Source organism: Tachysurus vachellii, chromosome 14, assembly GCF_030014155.1.
Source record: "Tachysurus vachellii isolate PV-2020 chromosome 14, HZAU_Pvac_v1, whole genome shotgun sequence".
In the NCBI taxonomy this organism is placed as follows: domain Eukaryota; kingdom Metazoa; phylum Chordata; class Actinopteri; order Siluriformes; family Bagridae; genus Tachysurus; species Tachysurus vachellii.
Genome location: NC_083473.1, coordinates 4,683,472 through 4,703,691, shown reverse-complemented (window position 1 = coordinate 4,703,691; position 20,220 = coordinate 4,683,472). Strand labels below are relative to the sequence as shown.

General features: G+C 37.2%; 2 protein-coding genes across 5 annotated transcripts in view; both read right to left on the bottom strand.

Moving 5' to 3' along the window:
• Positions 1-20,220, bottom strand: part of gpx3 (glutathione peroxidase 3) — a 257,310-nt gene that overhangs the window by 122,973 nt on the left and 114,117 nt on the right. The gene's annotated exons all lie outside the window — the stretch shown is intronic.
• The window catches only part of n4bp3 (NEDD4 binding protein 3), a 34,502-nt gene that overhangs the window by 10,878 nt on the left and 3,404 nt on the right, over positions 1-20,220 (bottom strand). For 2 of the 4 annotated variants that reach the window (XM_060887162.1, XM_060887165.1), the window contains exon 1: positions 9,695-9,949. The exons of 1 other annotated variant lie outside the window; for it this stretch is intronic. The gene's annotated coding sequence lies outside the window, so the exon portion shown is untranslated. Of the gene's footprint in view, positions 1-9,694; positions 9,950-15,779; positions 15,851-20,220 lie in introns of those variants that run through there. One more of the 4 variants, XM_060887164.1, reaches the window with a different exon arrangement.

Below are 20,220 nucleotides of genomic sequence, written 5' to 3'. Positions count from 1 at the left end.
CTTTAGCTAATGTCAGCTAAGTAACTTTCTTTAGCTAATGTCAGCTAAGTAACTTTCTTTAGCTAATGTCAGCTAAGTAATATTATGTAGCTAATGTCAGCTAAGCAACACTAGCTAATGTCAGCTAAATAATATTATCTAGACAGCTAACATTCTCTAGATAATGTTAGCTAAGCAACACTCACTAGCAAATGTCAGTTAAATAATAATATTATCTAGATATTGTCAGCTATGTAAAGTTCTCTAGCTAACTTTCTTTAGCTAATGTCAGCTAAACAATCAGACTTTATTCAGCTTTTTTTTTGCACACTTCATGTATGCAGTGTTCACACGCTTCAAGATTTAAATGTTATTCTATTTCTTTCTCTATTATTTCATCTGTTCTACTGGCTAAGAATATCTATCTAGAATATGTTCTAGACAGAAAGGGTCAGAATAATAAAAATGATTGTTTGAAATGAGAAAAATGTCTAGAAATAGGTTTAATAGCCTTTAGTTTAATATAATATAATATAATATAATATAATATAATATAATATAATATAATATAATATAATATAATATAATATAATATAATATAATAATTTACTATAGCTTACACTATTTTTATTTATGTTATAATGCCAGATAATATTGCTATTTTTAATTAAATAAACAGTCAGAATAAGAAATATGGTCAAGCTTGAAATATTGAAATGTTTAGAAACAGGTTTAATAATCCTAGATCTGGTTTATAAGGTAATAAAATTACTATATATTTGATTGAGCCCACAGACTAGATTTAAAAAAAAAAGTTTTCATGACTTATATACCACATAAATGTCCAGATTTCACCATAGGAGGGTTTTCCTAGGCGTCCACAAACATATAGACAGATAAGCACCAATACAACATGACAGTGATATCGATATTATGATCATTTACAACAGAACGGATCTTACTCCAGTGAAAAATATTAGCTTTTGCCAATTCTTGCTTTACTAATGCAATACAAATTTATTTGTACAGCGCTTTTAATAGTGGACTGCAGTAATATAAGAATTCTGAATATAAAGGATGAAATTTAACATTTAAATTTATCGCTAATAAGCAAAGTAACGTTGGTGAGGGAAAAGTGAGGGAAAAGACGATTTGAGGAAGAAACCTTGAAAGGAATCAGACATGCTTTTGAGCAACTAACGAATATGAGCATCAGCTCCAATTCTGATCCATTCTAGCTCTAACATGAAGCATTTAACAAAGCTTTTACAAATGAGGACACGAGCGATTTGTCAGCAAACTTAAATATCGTGAGCCGTATTTTGTCTTACGAATTGTCGCGTTATGAAAACGCTTCGTCTTTAAAGTCGAAAGAAGATGAACGAGCTTCGATGTCGTCTTTCATCTCCGTCTCAGGTTGATAGCGCAAAGCCTGAAGTGATCAGATCTGAGAGAGAAGAACAGAGGAGCTTTTTAAAGAGCCGCCACAAATCTTTCAGGACTTCAGAAACGCTGCATTCAGTCGTAAATGCTGTATAAAGAGCCATCAGTGGCTGTGGTTTGATTTATAACCCAGACAGCCCCCCCAACCCATAACCCCCCACAATTCAATACCTGCTTTGAGCAAGAGCCTTAATTAGAGGCTGATCTACTTCCCAGGCAAAGCTGAGCTCAAAACCTCCATTTAACATCTGAACAAGTCGATGGCGGACACCAAAGCATCATGATGTTAGTAATTCAATTTTTCATTTTTTTTCCAATCATCAGGTCTCACATTATAACTTTATACTGCGTACTGAATACTTGAATCTGATTGGTCAGAAGATTTTGCTTGATATGTAATTTTTATAAAGTCACGTTAGTTTGTTCGTTAGATTCATTCTAGTTCAACTTCTGCACTTTTTCTGGTCAGTTAATAAAACTATCTTGTATCAGCTTCTTTAACAGCACTTATAGGTCACTTCAGGTACACAAATTCATCACACTGTAGTTGTGTCCATGTTCAGTATTGAGTGTCTTTGTCACGTCTCACTCCACAGTGGAGGTTAATATAAAGCTCATATAAAAATAGACACTCAGAACTTTAAGAAGTTTCATAAATATCTCTGTAACCTACTAGGGGCGATCTATTCAGAGACAAGTTCATAAATGTGAAGATTAATGTTTGTATCTTCAAAGGTAATGGTGATATCAAACCCATTCCTGCTCCCTGAGATGTTCCAAGCGCTTGTCCGTGCACATCTAAAGTTTGAAGCCATTACCTTCAATCACTAAAATTCTGTGCAAAGACATGTACAGAGGAAAAAACACACATCTCACAGAGATTCACACATCAATGATTTTTTAATCAATCCTGTAAATATTCTCAAAGAAACCTCCTACCTGAGAAATTCTGCATCACAATCACAAGAAGATCCTTTGTCCAAACGTACGAGAAGTACCTGAAGTTCAGTGGTGCGTGAAGCCAATCAAATTCCATACATGCTTCCAAAAAACGAGTTAAAACCTGCCGCCAGAGCTGCTTCACCGTCTACTGGTGTCACTTTTACATTCATATCACCGTGCTCACTTCCTGGTGAGGTTTCACATGATGTTGTTTCCTTACATGACTTCTCTGATTCAAGATTAGTGAACCTTCACGTGTGATCAGAACAATCCAGAAGAAATGAGGCACAACCTGAGACATTAGAGCTCACATGTCTTGAGAAAACAAACTCTAGAAGAAACCAACACTTCAGTTTGTTGCATCGTTTGTTGCAAATGATGCTTTTGTGCGTTTGACGTGTCAGATGATATAAAAAAGGCTTTACAGAGCCAAATCAGGCATCAGATGATTGACTGGTGTCACAGGTTCAGGATCATAGATATATGTAACTAAAAGTTAAAAAAAAAAAGTTAACTAAGGCTGTTAGTTGTTGATCAGAAGATCGAGGTTCATGACCCTGCACTGCCGAGCTGCCACTTAGTTTCTTATGGATTATTAAGTACAATTTTTTATCTTCTACAGAGTATTCATGTTTAGAGTTACCATAAAAAAATACATGTCTTTGGTATTTGGTGTTGGTTAGAGCTTAACGGAGGTTAGATTGACTAACACACTGATGACAGAGGTCACTAAGGGGCAGTGGTGGCTTAAGTGGTTTAGCCTCTGGGTTGTTGATTGGAAGATTGGTGTTCAAGCCCCAGCACGTCAAACCCCAAGCTGCCACTGTTGGGCCCTCGAGCAAGGCCCAAAATCAGATGACCCTGTGCCTTGACCACAAACTCCAAAGTTGGGATATGTGAAAAAATGATTTCACTGTGGTGTAATGTATATGTGACAAAATAAAGTCTAACAGAAAAATGTTCAGTGTCATCATGAGATTGAATCCTGATTTATGACTATGCTGCAGATATCTAATGGCTGATACCTGATTGGGATAAAATGTAGATAAGAAGAAAAGATCATTAACTTAATAAAATGAATGCATTGATTATTATATATATTATTATATATATTATTATTATATTTCTTAAAATTAATGATGTTGTCATTTCCCCCTAAAACTACATAAACATAAATAAATAAATAAATAAATAAATAAATACAGCTGACATAAAAATGAGGTAAAAAAAAAAACGTCGGCATTCAGTTCTAAAATTCCGATTATGAAAACGAAAATCTCTAAACAAAATATAGAAATAATATTCAGATTTTTAAAATACCTTATTTTAAAATTAGGTGAAGTAAAAAAAAAAAAAAAAAAAAAAAAGCTGTCTTCAGACACTGCTGTCTGAAAAAGGTTTTATTTATTTATTTATTTATTTATATTTATCTATTTATTTCTTACAGATCTAACAGCGACGTAAATGATTTATTAAATTAGAGTAATGATCTCATCCTTGAAACATCCTTAAATTGACCGTCCTAAAAGTCCACTTCGCGTTTAAGCGTTAAACTCTAAAAGCATGCGCTGTACCTTTATATGCTGGCTTAAACGCTGATTACACGTCTGGTCACGTTTCGTCATGTTGCTGTGCACAAGGTCATGATGGCGAGTAGTTTCTCTAAACCTCCGTCTCCGTTCGTTTGTCAAAACAACCTTATCACATCATCGTCCTGTCGGCCTGAGAGCTGCTTATTCAAACCAAAGGCTACAGTCAGTGTTGTTTTCTAAGATGTTATGACATGCATGTGTATCATTGTGTCTGTGAGGGTTAGTGTCATTACACTGAACCTCATGAACTACAAACAGCCCGGTTTATCGTCTCTACTCGTCTGGTGGTTCGAGATCATCACACAGGACTGATTAGATATGAGCTGTCATATAAGTCATATAAACTCATGTATTTTGATCTAATCACAAAAAAATAAGAACACCCACACAGAGAAACATGCGTGACTAAAACTGGCCTTCTGAACAGCATGCTGGTACTGAGCTGGTCTTTTTCAAGTGGCCAAGATAACACCATGTCTGTAGATTGTGTAACAGATAACATTCAAGAAACAGTGTTATTTTTTGTAATTTGGACATTTCATTTAACATGAAAAGGTGACAAACTTGTGGCCTGGTATCTCAGATTTCACAGGAAAAATGGCATTGTTAAAGAACTCAAGTCCCAAATCTCCTCAGAACAAAAAAAAAGTAGTGACGCAAACGGATAAGTCTCAGGATTATCAATCGGAAAGACAGGGTTCAAGACACAACACCATTAATCTGCCACTGTCTGCTCCTGTATTATAGCTGACCCTAACTTCCTAACTTGGGATATGTGAAGAAAAGTGTTTCAGTATGCTGTAATGTCTAATGGCTTTTTTTTCTTCTTCTTCTTCTTCTTAAAAGTCTAACGAACGTCCTGCGACATCAGCAACGTTTCACGTGTTTCATTACTCAAATGCAGGCCAAAGCACAAGAGCACTTATCCCTTTACATCATCTCACACTTTAGCTTAAGTGAAGCTCTGGCAGCTCCACAGCACATCCATCACAGTGCAAACAAGGTCTAATGAAATGGATTGTGTTTTCGAGTAAGTTCTCTAGACCTCTGTGTTTACACTGCATTCCTACTGTATCGTGATTAAACAGAAAGGCATATATGAGAAACGTCTGTTAATGACTATAACATTGCTGTTCAAATATCTCTGCTGTTAAGATAACCGAAAAGAAAGACTTATAATAAGTGATAACTCACCTGCCGGGTGCAGAGATCACGAAGTCATGTAACTCGACTCATAATTCAGGTATTCGTCATAAAGCACTGCTATGAATTATTCGGTTAGACTAAGGAAGTTGGAACGGTGTGCAGTTACGACAGCGAGAATGGGAGTCTGGATCTTTGGATGGCTCCTGGCAGTTTAAGTGGTTAAGGCTTTGAAACTTCATCACAGCATCAATCATTCTGGACTTCATCCTGTCAGACTTTGATGCATGGTGTTGTCCTGCACAGAAGCTCTTCAGTGAGTCCTGTGGAGTACTTGCTTTGTCTTGCACTCTGTGTATCTACAGTAGGATGGCTGCCGCATATGTCCGGCATTTATTCAGGGCACCGATTGCGAAGGTCAAAAAGTTAACGAGATATATGTATAATTGTGCAATAATAAAATTTAAGTAGTGGATAGTAATCCGAGTCTCAGATATAAGACTTAAGCCTCAAAACAATTAGTCAAGCAAACACTCGACCAATCAGCTCACTCACGGTATGTACAGTAACTCCCAACCAAACAGGTCTCATTATGGTCAGTCAAACAAACTCTTAACCAATCAGCTCTTGACTTGGTCAGTTAAAGCTGTTTCTGTGTCAGTATTTTAACATTGCAAATTTAACTAGTGATCTTAAATCACTTATCTTCATTTTTGGATCTTTTATTAGTAGACGATGTCATACTCCCAGTTTACTGGTGGCTACATACAATGGTCCAAATGTATTTCTAGATCTGGCTGCTGGGTAGAAATTGGCAGGTAACCAAATTGGGAAGAAAAAAATGAATAAATGAATAGTTAAAAAATTAATGAACGATAGGAAATAAAAAATCCATGCTAAGCAAGAATGCAGGGCGATGCTACGCTTCAACAGTTTTCTTTCAGAACAACACTTTGTCTTCCCCGCAGGGTAAAGCAACAGCGTGGTCTCTCGCAATCTCAACTAAACACACTTAACCCAAGTCCTATAAGGTCAGGGGTTCACGTTTCCAGCGTAAATTCATGTTTACTAACGAGAGTCAACCACATCAGCCTGGTTTGCTCACATTCATGAACATTTCTCATAACATCTGATCACCACACTTTTAATAATTTGGAAATGCTGAAACTCAAAGCTGAGATTTACATATTTCAAAACTTTATCGCGGGGACACGGTGGCTTAGTGGTTAGCACGTTCGCCTCACACCTCCAGGGTTGGGGGTTCGATTCCCGCCTCCACCTTGTGTGTGTGGAGTTTGCATGTTCTCCCTGTGCCTCGGGGGTTTCCTCCAGGTACTCCGGTTTCCTCCCCAGGTCCAAAGACATTGCATGGTAGGTTGATTGACCCGAGGTAGTTCGGATAAGCGGTAGAAAATGAATGAGTGAAAACTTTATCGCAGAGTCTACTTGCTGTACCAAAGAAGCGAGGCTGATTTCACAGTAAAACTTCTGTCTTTTTTTTGCTGGCTCTGGAAAGCCTGGCATGGAGAGGTACATTCTTTATAAGCAGAGAGTGAGATAAGCGAGGGGAAAAATGGCATTCCTTACATTACAGCTAGGTTAATCATTAATACGAGCTCTACAGCTGAGATAAGCGGAGCAGAGAAGAACGAAAGCAGACAGACTGCCTCGTATACACTCGAATAAACAACCTGCTCTACTGATGCTAATGCTAATCATTAGTATGACTTCATTAATCATTTCCTGTTACAGGTATCTTCATGAACAACAATAGAACAAAGGATTAGGATCATTGTTTTATCATATTAGTGAATTAGAGTTCGATCCGGGCACGGTGGCTTAGTGGTTAGCACTCACACCTCCAGGGTTGGGGGTTCGATTCCCGCCTCCACCTTGTGTGTGTGGAGTTTGCATGTTCTCCCCGTGCCTCGGGGGTTTCCTCCGTGTACTCCGGTTTCCTCCCCCAGTCCAAAGACATGCATGGTAGGTTGATTGGCATCTCTGGAAAATTGTCCGTAGTGTGTGATTGTGTGAGTGAATGAGAGTGTGAGAGTGTGTGTGTGTGCCCTGTGATGGGTTGGCACTCCGTCCAGGGTGTATCCTGCCTTGATGCCCGATGACGCCTGAGATAGGCACAGGCTCCCCGTGACCTGAGGTAGTTTGGATAAGCGGTAGAAAATAAGTGAGAATGAGTGAGTTCGATCCATCGACGTTCGGTTATGTATCGAATTCTTATTCACACACATGAAAAACTAAACACTTCTGTAAAACCACAACATGGCTGATTTTCATTAACATTTATTAATTAAAGCAGAGTTGAAGCTTCTGGCAAAGGGCCTGCACTCGTATAGTGTTTAGCATTAACATCGATTTAATTTCGAAGCGTTTTACGCTGGTTATTATTGATCGATTCCTTTTTAATTCTTTCTGCTTACTTCTTTTGAATAAATTTGACTCATTCCCTATTTATTTCTTTAACATTTACAGGTTGGTTTGTTATTAATAATAATAATAATAATAATAATAATAATAATAATAGTCAGGTTCATGCTAATTTTAGCTTTATGTCATTTTCTCATATTCACTTTTAAATCTCTGCATTTTTTTTATATTTCATCACAGCTCTAAAATCCCGACACATTACTACAGTAACGCTAGATTTACAGTAGATCTACACTTCTCGTGTTCATTCGGCTCTCATACATTATATATGTAATATATATAAGGTTATAAAGATTTTAACATCTCACTATACATTTCGATAATCAAGGCATTACACTTACATGCAATCTTGTATATATTTCACAGTATAAGCTGTTTACTTATTCTTAATTCTTTCTTTTTTTTTTTTACCTTCTTACTGTTCGTTTTAACGATTTTAATCGTTTTTAAATAAAGTTCGTGTTGTATTGTATACATTTACATTTACAGCATGTGACAGACGCCCTTATCCAGAGCGACGTACATAAGTGCTTAAATCTCTAACATTGAATACATTAATGCTGGATCACTAAGTTACATACTTAAGATACCATGAGTTTAAAACATTTGTTCAAAGTTACAATGAAAGTGTCAGTGTCAAAGGTGTGTTTTTTGTTTTGTTTTTTTTTTAGATAATGAAAGATAATGAAAGAAGTGCTAGTTGAAGTGTTTCCTGAATAAGTAGGTCTTCAACCATTGTTTGAAAATAGCCAGTGACTCAGCTGTCCGGACCGCTAGGGGAAGTTCGTTCCACCACCTTGGTGCCAGTACAGAGAAGAGTCTTGTAGTATACTTGCCTCTTACCCTGAGAGATGGTGGAACCAGTCGAGCAGTGCTGGTAGATCGGAGGGTGCGGGGTGCAGTGCGAGGAGTGATGAGGGCTTTGAGGTAAGATGGAGCTGGTCTGTTTTTGGCTTTGTAGGCCAGCATCAGTGTTTTGAATCTGATGCGTGCAGCTACCGGAAGCCAGTGGAGGGATCGCAGTAGCGGGGTGGTATGCGAGAACTTTTACAATAAAGTAAATGTATACATTTACAATAAAGGTCTTTCTTTAACTTATTCCTAATTTCCTTACTGTAACCATTTGCAGCTTTTGTTAGAAACCTACAGAATAATTTTACGCTTTTCTTTCTACCGCTTCGTTGTCGAATTCTCTATTCTGATTGGTCAGAAGGGGATGATTAATTGGCTGATAAACAGAACGGCTCAGACAGTAGCCCTGCTCATCTGAGAGGAAGGAAACTCTTTGTGGTGTTCTGTTCATGGAAAATAAGTCAGGATGGAAACAGATGATTTTTTTTTATTACTGACTGTTTTGTTTGTTATGAACTACATACAGTACACGCGTGTATTTGTTTTGAATATCAGCCTGGATTTTCCCAGAAAGCTCACATGACCCACACACACGCACACACACACACACACACACGCATGCACGCACAAAAGCACGCACACACACACACACCTTCTCAGAGATGTCAAACTGTTACACTTGAATTTTAGGGTATTTCTTAAAGCAAGTGTTTTTATATTTATGAGTTAAGATCACATGACATTTAGGTAAACAAATCAGCAAGTTGTCATTAATACATCACGTCGGAAAAATAACGTTCATGAGACTGATTTCAATTGCAAATTAGCTTCCAGAGATCTAAAACAAGTTCACGTCTGTTCTTTCTGCTTTGAAAGTGAACATAACTGGAGTAAATAAATAAAAGTTTAGACTCTTTGTGCTCTCCAGCAAAGCAGAATTATATGCAAGACTAATATATGACTAATCCATATATATATATATATTGCACGACTAATCCATGACTTGATATGCTGAAACTTTCCTACTTCACATACACCTACTTACACTAAAGTAAACAAAAAAACAGTTTTAACACAAAATGTAACATCAATTAAGCAATTATTATTATTTATTTAATAATTATAAATTTATGTTATATTTTCACCTTATCTTTTGCTTATGGCTTTGGTGTATTTAATTAATTTTAATATATACATTTTCATTTTCCCACATATTTTCAAGTTTAAAGTTATAGGTCTTACAAATGTAATATATATATGTTCACATCAGTACTTTTAGACAGAAGAGACAGCGCGTTTACCTGAAGCCGATTGTGTCGTCTGTCCAACTTCGACCCTGTTTCTGTTTCTCTCTCTCTCTCTCTCTCTCTTGCTCTCTGCTGTCTCCTTATACCTGCTCCTGCTTTACTTCAACACTGTGTCCCAACCCCGTGTCCCAACCCCAGCCTCTAAACTTTCAGCTCTCATGTTAATCTCACAGAGCTACTGTCACCCTCGGCTTGGAAAAATTCCCTGAGAAACTTCCCTGTGCCGACGAGCGTCTCGGATTACTCTTATCTAACTTTCTCGGCCCCTTTGTTTAGAAAGCGCGCCATTATATATGCCGGTGTTGCAAGACCTGTTCTCCTCGTTCGTGGATGTGGGATTAGCAACAGGAGGCCAATTCTGAATGTATTATATACATGAAGCGTAGCTTTTGTTTTGCTTATTCCGGCTTTTTTTCAGCGCTTTGTTAATTGTGCACGTAAAATGACCAGTAGTTTGAGAAAGGTGCTTTATTGTGTATATAATTGTTAAGATTATAGAAACTTTTATTGTAAAGACAAGTACGTTAGTCTGCACTGCATGGACAATCCGTGATGTTATACTGATGAATAGAGTCGTGTTTGTTCATCCACAAATGGGATCAAATGACACGATGCTGTAAAGTAGACCAAAAGGCAGTAATTTGTACAAGAAACTTTGACAGAATCGTTCAGAATCCTAGGACAAACTAGCGCTCGGTCCTTGTAGATCGAACAACAGACAACCAAAGGCATGTGCTAATTTTGTATATTTTTCTGGCCTCCAGTTTTGTAGTCTTCAAGCCTGGAATCTGACTGGCTCGCCAAAGATACACACTTCTGTAGACTGATACAAAGACTGCAACACAATGAGCTTTTTCAGAGCAAGATATTATCACCGGATCTAAACAAGTAAAACTTGACGCCAACAGCGCCAAGTGGGATGCATCTGACGCCAACAGGTCTAGCCCCTCTTGTTGATAATTTGTTACACATTGACAGGAGGGAAGGTGTTGAAGAAAAACTATTTGAGACTTTTGAACTTGCTATTACGACTGACCCTATTTGGATCAATTCAAAATCTAATCAAAATCTAATATCTAATATCTAATATCTCAACCCCAACCTCATCCCCAATCCCAATCCCAACCTCAATCCGAATCTAATCAAAATCTAATATCTCAACCCCAACCTCATCCCCAATCCCAATCCCAATCCGAACCCCAATCCCAACTCCTAACCTAACTAATAGGTCTAATCCCAACTCTAATTTTAAATTCAATCATAACTCAATATCAATCCTCAAACTTTCACAGCACAGACAACCTGAAAACATAATGTCCCTGTCAATATGCATAGCACTATATAACAATTTGAGACATACGCAAAAAGTATTTGTTAGAACAAGGATAGTTTCTCATATTGCTTGATAAAAAATCTTTAAGAAGGATTCCAATAATTATGGCTTGCACTGTATACAAACCATAGCTGGACTCTAACCTAAAATATCATCTACATATCCTGTCCATGTTAGCATCGTATCTTGGCCAGCTTTTAGATATCATCACTGCAGGACCAAAAGTCCACTTGGTGGATCTGGATATTCTCCAACTCCTCCTTTGGGCCTAACCCTGATTCTTGCAATGCTAAAACAACACATCAAACACACTTCTCCAGCCTGAAACACACTTTACCTGGATTTCTGGCTCAACTCCAGTTAGGTGGAACTGGATCAGGTTCAATTGCACCGTAATGGAGGTGCCATATTCACTGTTTATCTTTTGTGCAAAATGAAAAAGAAAAAAAAAATGGCCAGAGATGGCATTCCAGCACGAGTAGGATATGTTTTGGCTCTGGTCTCCCACCAAGAGCCATTTTTAGTTCTCCAAATGTACATACTGTAAATGAGAGTACTTGATCAATGTCACTTAACTAGCTTCTAGTATAATCATTATACAGGAGAATACAATAATATGTTGTTCATTTCTCCTCTTTTATGCATTATGACAGAACATAAGATATTTGCTTGTTGTTGCAGATTTAATTCCTCAATACCTCACAAACAGTGAAAACTACTTCAACCGCATTAGTTGAATAATAAGAACACCCTGAGGGGGTGGATACAGAGAAACAATAAAAGAGGAAAATAAGAAAGTAAGAAAGACTGCATGCGTAAGGTTGGCCGGACGAGTCTGAACCTGCCCCATCTTACTGTACGTTCCTGACCAAAGAAAAGATGTAAATCCCCCCGAGACAGACTGGTGTCCTCAACGTAAGAGCAGTACTGACACTTAGAAATGCAATACCCTTATGGAAACTTTTGGGAAATAAAACAAGAGTTCTTCAGAAATAACACAGACTGAAATGGAAGATGGTTCTCTGATAAGAAGCGGCTGGTACAATCTTGCAGTTGTGACAGTGATTTGTTATTCATCATCAAGCCAAGTATGAAGAATTGGGAAATAAATTTCATTATAGCTGCAGGTCAAGTTCAAATTGTCTGCTGTGAACAAAAGTATTATTATACAAATTTATCTATGTTAAAATCAATACAGACCCTAACTAAAAGTCTTCTTAAAAATATTTCCTGAGCACGTTATGTAACCCAGGAAACTTACGTAAACCTAGTTCATTTTTCTCAAACTCAGAAACCAGTTTCATAAACCAATGATTGCTACCAAACTAAACAATTAATAGACACATATGCTATTAATCTCCTAGGATACCTAAAAATGCTAATGTAACTAAAGCAAACTAGCTAACATACTTCTCTCCGGGTATATTTATAATCGCTAGAATATTGATAAAAACTAGTGTATTTTCTTCTTCATGTAAACTTGTAAACCTTTATTCATATATAAAAATAAACGTGAGTATATCAAAAGTAAATGTATGTTTCTCTCCAAGTAGCTATACTTTGAAAACTTAGAATATCAAGTCCACTGGTATACGTCTCTCAACAAGTCTAAATATTCAATTCTATATATCAGTGGTCTTCACTATTTTTTTCATGTGAGCCACACTGATAGGACAAAGTCAATAGGAGAGCCACTTTCACCGCAAAGTATGCCAAGTTATTCAGTCTTAAATTGCTTATCTGCTTAAATACAATGTACAATATTGCAATACAATAATTACTCGAGTTGCGGATGATGCATGCTCCCCATCAGTTACCTCTTTTGTCACTGTCACATTGCTTTGTTGCTGTTCATTTTGTGCGCGGGATTGTTTGATAAGAAATCGATCCATTTTTTAGTCCGTGTGTACATTAAACACAAGTTGTTAACTAGCATGAAACACAAACTAGCTTCTGGCAGGCTGCCAAAAACTGGCTATTGCGCAGAACGCAGTGAGTCAGTGACACATTCGTTTTTCTATGCTTACCTGATTGGTTTTAATGTTATTTAAATGAAAAAAAAATTTTAACCACATGATCATATCATCGTATTATTTACTGCCATGCGAGCCGCATATTAAAGCTTGGCGAGCCGCAGGAGGCTCGCGAGCCGCGCAATGAGTAACACTGCTATATATGAAATATAGAAATAAATGTAAGGATGTTAAAAGTAAACGTTAAAAAGTTTCTATCCAAGCATACTTATAAATACTAGTACATTAAAGGTAAACTAGTATACTTCTCTCTTAATATTATTAATTAGTTAATTAGTGTACTTTTTTCAAATTTGTCAGCATTTGTCAAATTGTAGCAAATTTACACTAATACTAATATATAACCAGTATACTTACATTTATGCAAAGCATGCTTATAAAAACTAGTATATCAAAAGGAAACCAATATACTTTTTGCCAAATGTACTTATAAATAATATCAACAGTAGACTAGTATATTTTTATCCTGATATACACAGAAGCACTAATAATACAAAAGTCAACTTCTCTCCCAGTCTAAATTCTAGTATATAAATGTCAACTAGTTTACACGACTCTCCAAGAAAACATTGGAATGCTAATAAAAGCATACTAGTACAGTTTTGCTCATAATCCTACAAATACAAATATTCAAATTAAACTAGTATACGTTTATCCAAATATATATAGAAATGCTAGTATAGAAAAAGTAAACTAGTATAGTTATCGCTCAGTATACTTGAAATACTTGTATATCAAAAAACTAGTATACAGTATTCCTGTTGAAGAACACTTCTGTTGAAGTAAACTAGCTAACCTTTTTTACAAATACAGTATGTACCAAAATAATCTTATAACAAAAGTCAACTAGATTTGTAAAGTTCGTCGCAACAAACTTTGATGTTGGCTTTGACGAGGCAAGTATTCGCAAAGGCTGGTGCTTTTGGGAGGCGAGTGGACATAAGGGTCAGTGTTACTTTTGGAGGCAAGTGGACAGAAAGATAGGGTGTCAAAACATTTGGAGGCAAGTGGAGACGAGCATGTGATGTCATCCGAATACTCCTGAGGAAGTTCCCCTCATTGGGCTGACTGTTTTGATATAATCACATGCCCATGTTATGCGAAATTATTTATTTTCACGTGACATCACGTGACGTCACGTGACATCATCAGAATACACATGAGGCAGTTCCCCTCGTTGTTCTGAGTGTTTTGATATGTCACACATACATGTTGTAAAAAGTTTTTTGATTTTGCATATATTGGTGGTGGGGCTCCGGCACAACCGAAAGGCCAGTCGGTACACCAATATAAACTTTGTTCAGAGTATCACCCTAAAGGAGCTGGCTGAGTTTGGTGTAGTTTGAAAGCTTGCCAAGTTATAAACCTCCAAAGTTTATAATGGGAGTCTATGGGAAAAAAGTCCACTTTGAGACCCGGTACCGGAAGTACCAATACTCGGATTGAGTATACAACATAGCAGCAAACTTCAGACCACTACAGGTCTACAAAATATCCGAATTTGGTGCATGTGGCTCGAAAGCTGTAGAAAAAAGCTGTAGCCGCATTAAATTTTATAAATTTTTGTCTAAGCTTAAATAGGAAAACAAAATGTTGGCTTCTACAAAGCGACATAATTAGTATTTTTCTCTCCAGGTATACTTAGAAATTCTAGTGTAAGAAATGTAAACTAGTATAGATATACTGATATAAACCAAATATACCTGCTAGCATACCAAACATAAACTAGCATAATAATGTTCAAAATACTTAAAAATGCTACTAATTTAAAAATAAATACTTATTTTATGCTTCTGTTAAATAAAATACTTATGAATGCTATAATATATCCTTGAATATAAAGTACTGGACTGTACAAGTATTAAATGATTAGTATATGTAAGTAAAACGAGTGTAATTCTTTCCAGGTACACTAAGGACTTACTAAGTTTCTAAGCTCTGTCTTTGTTTTATGTAGCACCATGATCCTGGAGAAACGTTGTCTCATTTCACTGTGTACTGCAACAGCTATATATGCTTGACTTGACTTGACTTGAAATGCTAAGTATATCAGAAATATGCTAGCAACTTCACTCCAAAAATACTTTTAAATTCAAATTGGTCAAAATTCTTATTAGACTAGTATATTTCTTTCTTAGAGTATGTCAATAACCACTTTAAAATCATGCATCCTTGCACCAACCAAAAACTATATATACTATGTATGTCATCATATATTATATATATATATATATATATATATATATATATATATATATATATATATATATATATATATATATATACACACACACACACCCTTATTCAGTTATATGTACATATTATTACTACACCTTCTGTATAACCTCATACCCTTATTTATGACACTTGTAAATAAGCTATCTATGCACTTCTGGTTAGATGCTAACTGCATTTCATTGGCTCTGTACATGTACCTTGCACTTGCACAATGACAATAAAGTCGAATCTAATCTACTCTAATGTAATCTAATCTAATCTAATCTAATCTAATCTAATCTAATAAACAGCCTAATTTTAGTCAGGCTCACCCATAGTATAAACTAAAATATGAGGGGAGATATACAGTAAGTGTTATTTCTTGTAGCATTTACAGCAAGAAATAGCATTAGCATTAAAAATGTTTACCCTACCTAGCCATCATTTATAACTGCTAATTAATGTAATAAAATGGTGGATCCGTAACATTACTTACATGTAATTGAGTTATTGAATTCTCAGAGATTTATGAAATTCTTATCCAATCGCATGTCAACATCAGAGAATCAGTCGGTCAGTCAGTCAGTCAGAGACACTAATGACTCTGAGTCAGCAGAACATTATAGATAGTGACTCATACTGCGGTGTTGTTGACCATTGAAAAGCAGCCATTTATCAGGCTATAAAGAGCAGCTCTTAAGTGCTAAAGTTTGGCTCTTAACCTCAGGATGTGTCCTGCGAATCTGCTCCGAGAGAGAAATCTCAGAGACTTTCGGAGCAATAATAAAGGCTTTGTCTGAAGCTGTAAACACTCTCGGTGCCAAGCGGGTACAGAATTACAGCCTGTTTGACCACAAAAAAGATTATGTATGCAGGAACGATCTCTGAGAAAGGTATCAAAGTCAGATTTGGAAGCTAGACTCGCACACTCGAGCACAAAAACAACAGTCACGGTTAACTAAATGTCACCCGAGTCCACGTTTGAATAGGATAAGGTTAAACTGGGTTTTTTTTTAACTTTTCAATGAACAATGGTCTTTGAAGTAAACAGCCTCAACTGCAAGTCTCTCTACAAACAATTGTAGTCAGTCTATTTTAAGATCGTGCGTTTTTTGCTAGCTGAGATTACAGAGGTTGGAGTATTCCTAAACCACACAAGGAACAATATCTTGCTCAATATCTTGTAATTTTAGAAAGTAGTGTATTTGTAGAATGATCAAATGCTCACAGACTTATTCTTTAAGTCTTTAATTCCACGGTCAGATGTTTTTCTCTAACAACAGATTAGATGCGTGTGTCATTGTGTGTTTTTGTGATAGATTAATCTGTCTGATCCTAATCTAGTGCGAGACCTTCACCTCATCTCAGCTGTTAAACAGGATTCTCTGTGATGACCGGAATCCTGGCCAATTTTAGTTCGCTAATTGGATAACTTAAACTGGATCTAGGGGAAACTTCTGCTTTTGTAGACATTGTGTCATTAAGTATAGTCAGATGATCACTAGCAGGCAACTACCGTTGTTATTTGTGGGTGTGACCTGTACAGTGATATATATATAGACCATCACACCGATATGTCCATGTTAAACATCTCACTCTGGATTTATTCCCCTTCACTGTTATAATAAGCTCCAGAATAGCATTAGTGAGATCAGAAACAGATGTTAAGATGTTGATGAGACTCCAGTTCCAGTTCATCTCAAAGGTGTTCAATGGGGTTGAGTCAGAATCAGGGCTCTGTTCAGTACACTCGAGTTCTTCCATTCCAACCTTCACCTCCACACCATGGCTTCATGGAGCTCAGGAGCTTTGTGCACAGGGGCATTGTCATGTTGGATCAGTGTTTATAGTCCCACCTTTTGGTTCCATTGAAGGAGAACTGTAAAGCTACAGTATATCACACAAAGACTTTCTGCACAATCGTGTTCATAGACTTTGTAACAGTTTGGAAAAGAACCAGACATAGACGGTCATGTGATGGTCCGCATACTATTAACCGTATAGTTTAGTCTTTAAAGTTCCACAAAAGGTGTGTCCTAAATCATATAGTTATGCACTTTTCTACCAACAAGTGCACTTCAAGTACCTCACTCACTCTCACATTTTCTACCGCTTATCCGAACTACCTCGGGTCTGTGCCTATCTCCGGCGTCATCGGGCATCAAGGCAGGATACACCCTGGACGGAGTGCCAACCCATCGCAGGGCACACACACACACTCTCATTCACTCACGCAATCACACACTACGGACAATTTTCCAGAGATGCCAATCAACCTACCATGCATGTCTTTGGACCGGGGGAGGAAACCGGAGTACCTGGAGGAAACCCCCGAGGCACGGGGAGAACATGCAAACTCCACACACACAAGGTGGAGGTGGGAATCGAACCCCCAACCCTGGAGGTGTGAGGAGAACGTGCTAACCACTAAGACACCGTGTCTCCCTTCAAGTACCTAGATGATGTAATTATAGGACAACGTGCTCTGTGGGATCGCTCACAGGGTGTTGGAGGGTATAGGTATTGTTGTCTATTGTTTTTCATTATTTATGCATATTTTACATGTATTATTATTATTATTGTCATCAAATATTTTAGCTCATGATTTGTTTCTGTAATGATGTGATCATTTTAAAATATTGTGCGAGTAAATAGGTGCCAGGACTTGAATCAGTTTCGACACATCTTCTGATTCACTGATTTCATGTCAATTCTACATGTTGTGTTGACAGACACAATGCTGAGAGTGTGAGAGCATAAACGTGAACACAGGACACAACTTGTCATCAATCATGCCTCCGAACTTAGACGCCGTTTGCCAGCAAAAGATTATAGAGTGTTACAGTGTGACTAAGAGGATCAGGTCAGGAACCGGATCAGTGTTGGGTATCAGGTGATACTCTGAGTTCTGAGGAACTATTTGTTAGTAAATCGAGGAATACACAACTAATGTATCTTAGCAGTAGCCCTGACCTACAACGAATAATCACACTGTTTAAGGACGCTCTGTGTGTGTGTGTGATAGCACAGCCCTGTGATTAGATGAGGAATGTTATAATGTCTAGTATTCGTGTTGTACCCTCAGCCCTGAGGATGTGAACTACACAGGTGATACTGCGACACTCCTGCTCACGTAGAAGTTCAGTCATCGCCGGAGGAAACGGACGCTTCGTCAGCGAAGGTGTTGTAGTTGAGAAACCGGCAAGTCATCAAGGATGTTAGCTGGCTTTTAACACCCCGCCCCTTCGACTCGACTGTTCTCAGTGTGTATCAAGTGTCAAGTAGGAAAAAACAAAACAAAATAAATCACTTGAAGTAGAAGTGATTTCCTTGTGTGATGCGTAGCATCTTCTTTCTTTATAACAGATAGAGTTGCAAGACAGAGTTCAGGTGTCTAGCATGCTAGCTCTCAGTCTTACAGTGAAATCTACAGTGTCAGTGATTAAGCTATTATCTAATAAAAGTGAACTTAAATAAACTTAACATTTATCAGTCATGTAAATGAGGAAAAAAACAGACACTCTCTCTCTCTCACACACACACACACACACACTACAAATAAAAAAGTCAGGTTTGTTGTTGTTTTTATTACACTCGCGTCCACGCTTGTCCACTCTGCTCATATCTTAGGCGTGTGTATCGACTTTGTCACGCGATTTTGTCTCCAATTGTAAAAAGAATACATTTACCTGTAAATCTTCTCTTTTCTTTTTCTCTCTCCACCCTGCCTTTCTCTTTTCCTCCCAATCTATCATCTACATGTGTCCATTAATCACAGGAAAGCGATCATCAGTACGAACCAATCACAATCATGGTCTCTGAGCGGTAGAGTCATGGAAATCTTCCTGATCCACCCCTTCAACTAATTGCCCCGGAGTTTATTATGCAGCTTTATAGCTCTAATTTAGCCCAAGGTGACAGTGAGGGAGCGTTCATGGAGCCAAAAGGTCTAGAGAAGACCTCCTTCGGTGTCTAGCTTCACGTCTTGCCCGTTCTCCTAATTAAAGGCAGTTCTCCATGATTGTCACAAGAAGTCTCTGAGATAAAGATTCTGATAAAGACAGCAGCGTTTTGTCCAAATCTGAGTTTAGCACGTGAGTGAGTGTGTGTCCAAGTGACTGAGATACAACACTCAACATTTACACAAGTACTTAAGAAAATCAAAGCCTTCACTAAAACCAAATGTTTGGGGGGGCAGTGGTGGAGCAAATGGTTAAGGCTCTGGGCTGTTAATTAGAGGATCAGCGTTCAAACCCCAGCACTTCCAAGCTGCCACTGTTGGGCCCTTGAGCAAGGCCCTTAACCCTCCAGTGGTGCTGTATCATGGCTGACCCTGTGCTCTGACCCCAACCTCTAAAGTTGGGATATGTGAAGAATGAATTTCTCTGTGCTGTAATGTGAAAAAAAAAAAAGGCCTTCTCCTTTGACTAATCCCTCACTTAACACACAGTAATCACAAAACAATCAACAACAGCCCGGAGTGACGCGTTAACACACCGCAATAGATTTTCTTTCTTTTGTAGTTTTCAGTATTGTCTTATTATATTGCCTTTTTTTTATTTTAATAAATTCCCTGTAACCAATTTTCCAATGATCAAAATTAAAATTTTTTAATAAAAAAAAACTTTTTTAAAAAGTTTATAGTTATATTAACCCTTGTATGTTGTTCGTATATTTGTTACTCAGACAGTGTTGGTGGGTCTGTTTGACCCGCTGCATTTTGGGGTTTTTAATTCAACACAATCAAAAATTTGATGTTAAAATACTCTACAGATGTTTACTTCATCCCAATGACAAGCAATATAAACATCATATATGGTTAATATTTGTCCTTTAACTTTATTACATCACATGTTTTAATTAAAGTGCTACTCGTTTTTTTTTTGTTTTTTAATAAAATGTAATTAAAAAAAAGAAAATCAAATTTAATCGTTATG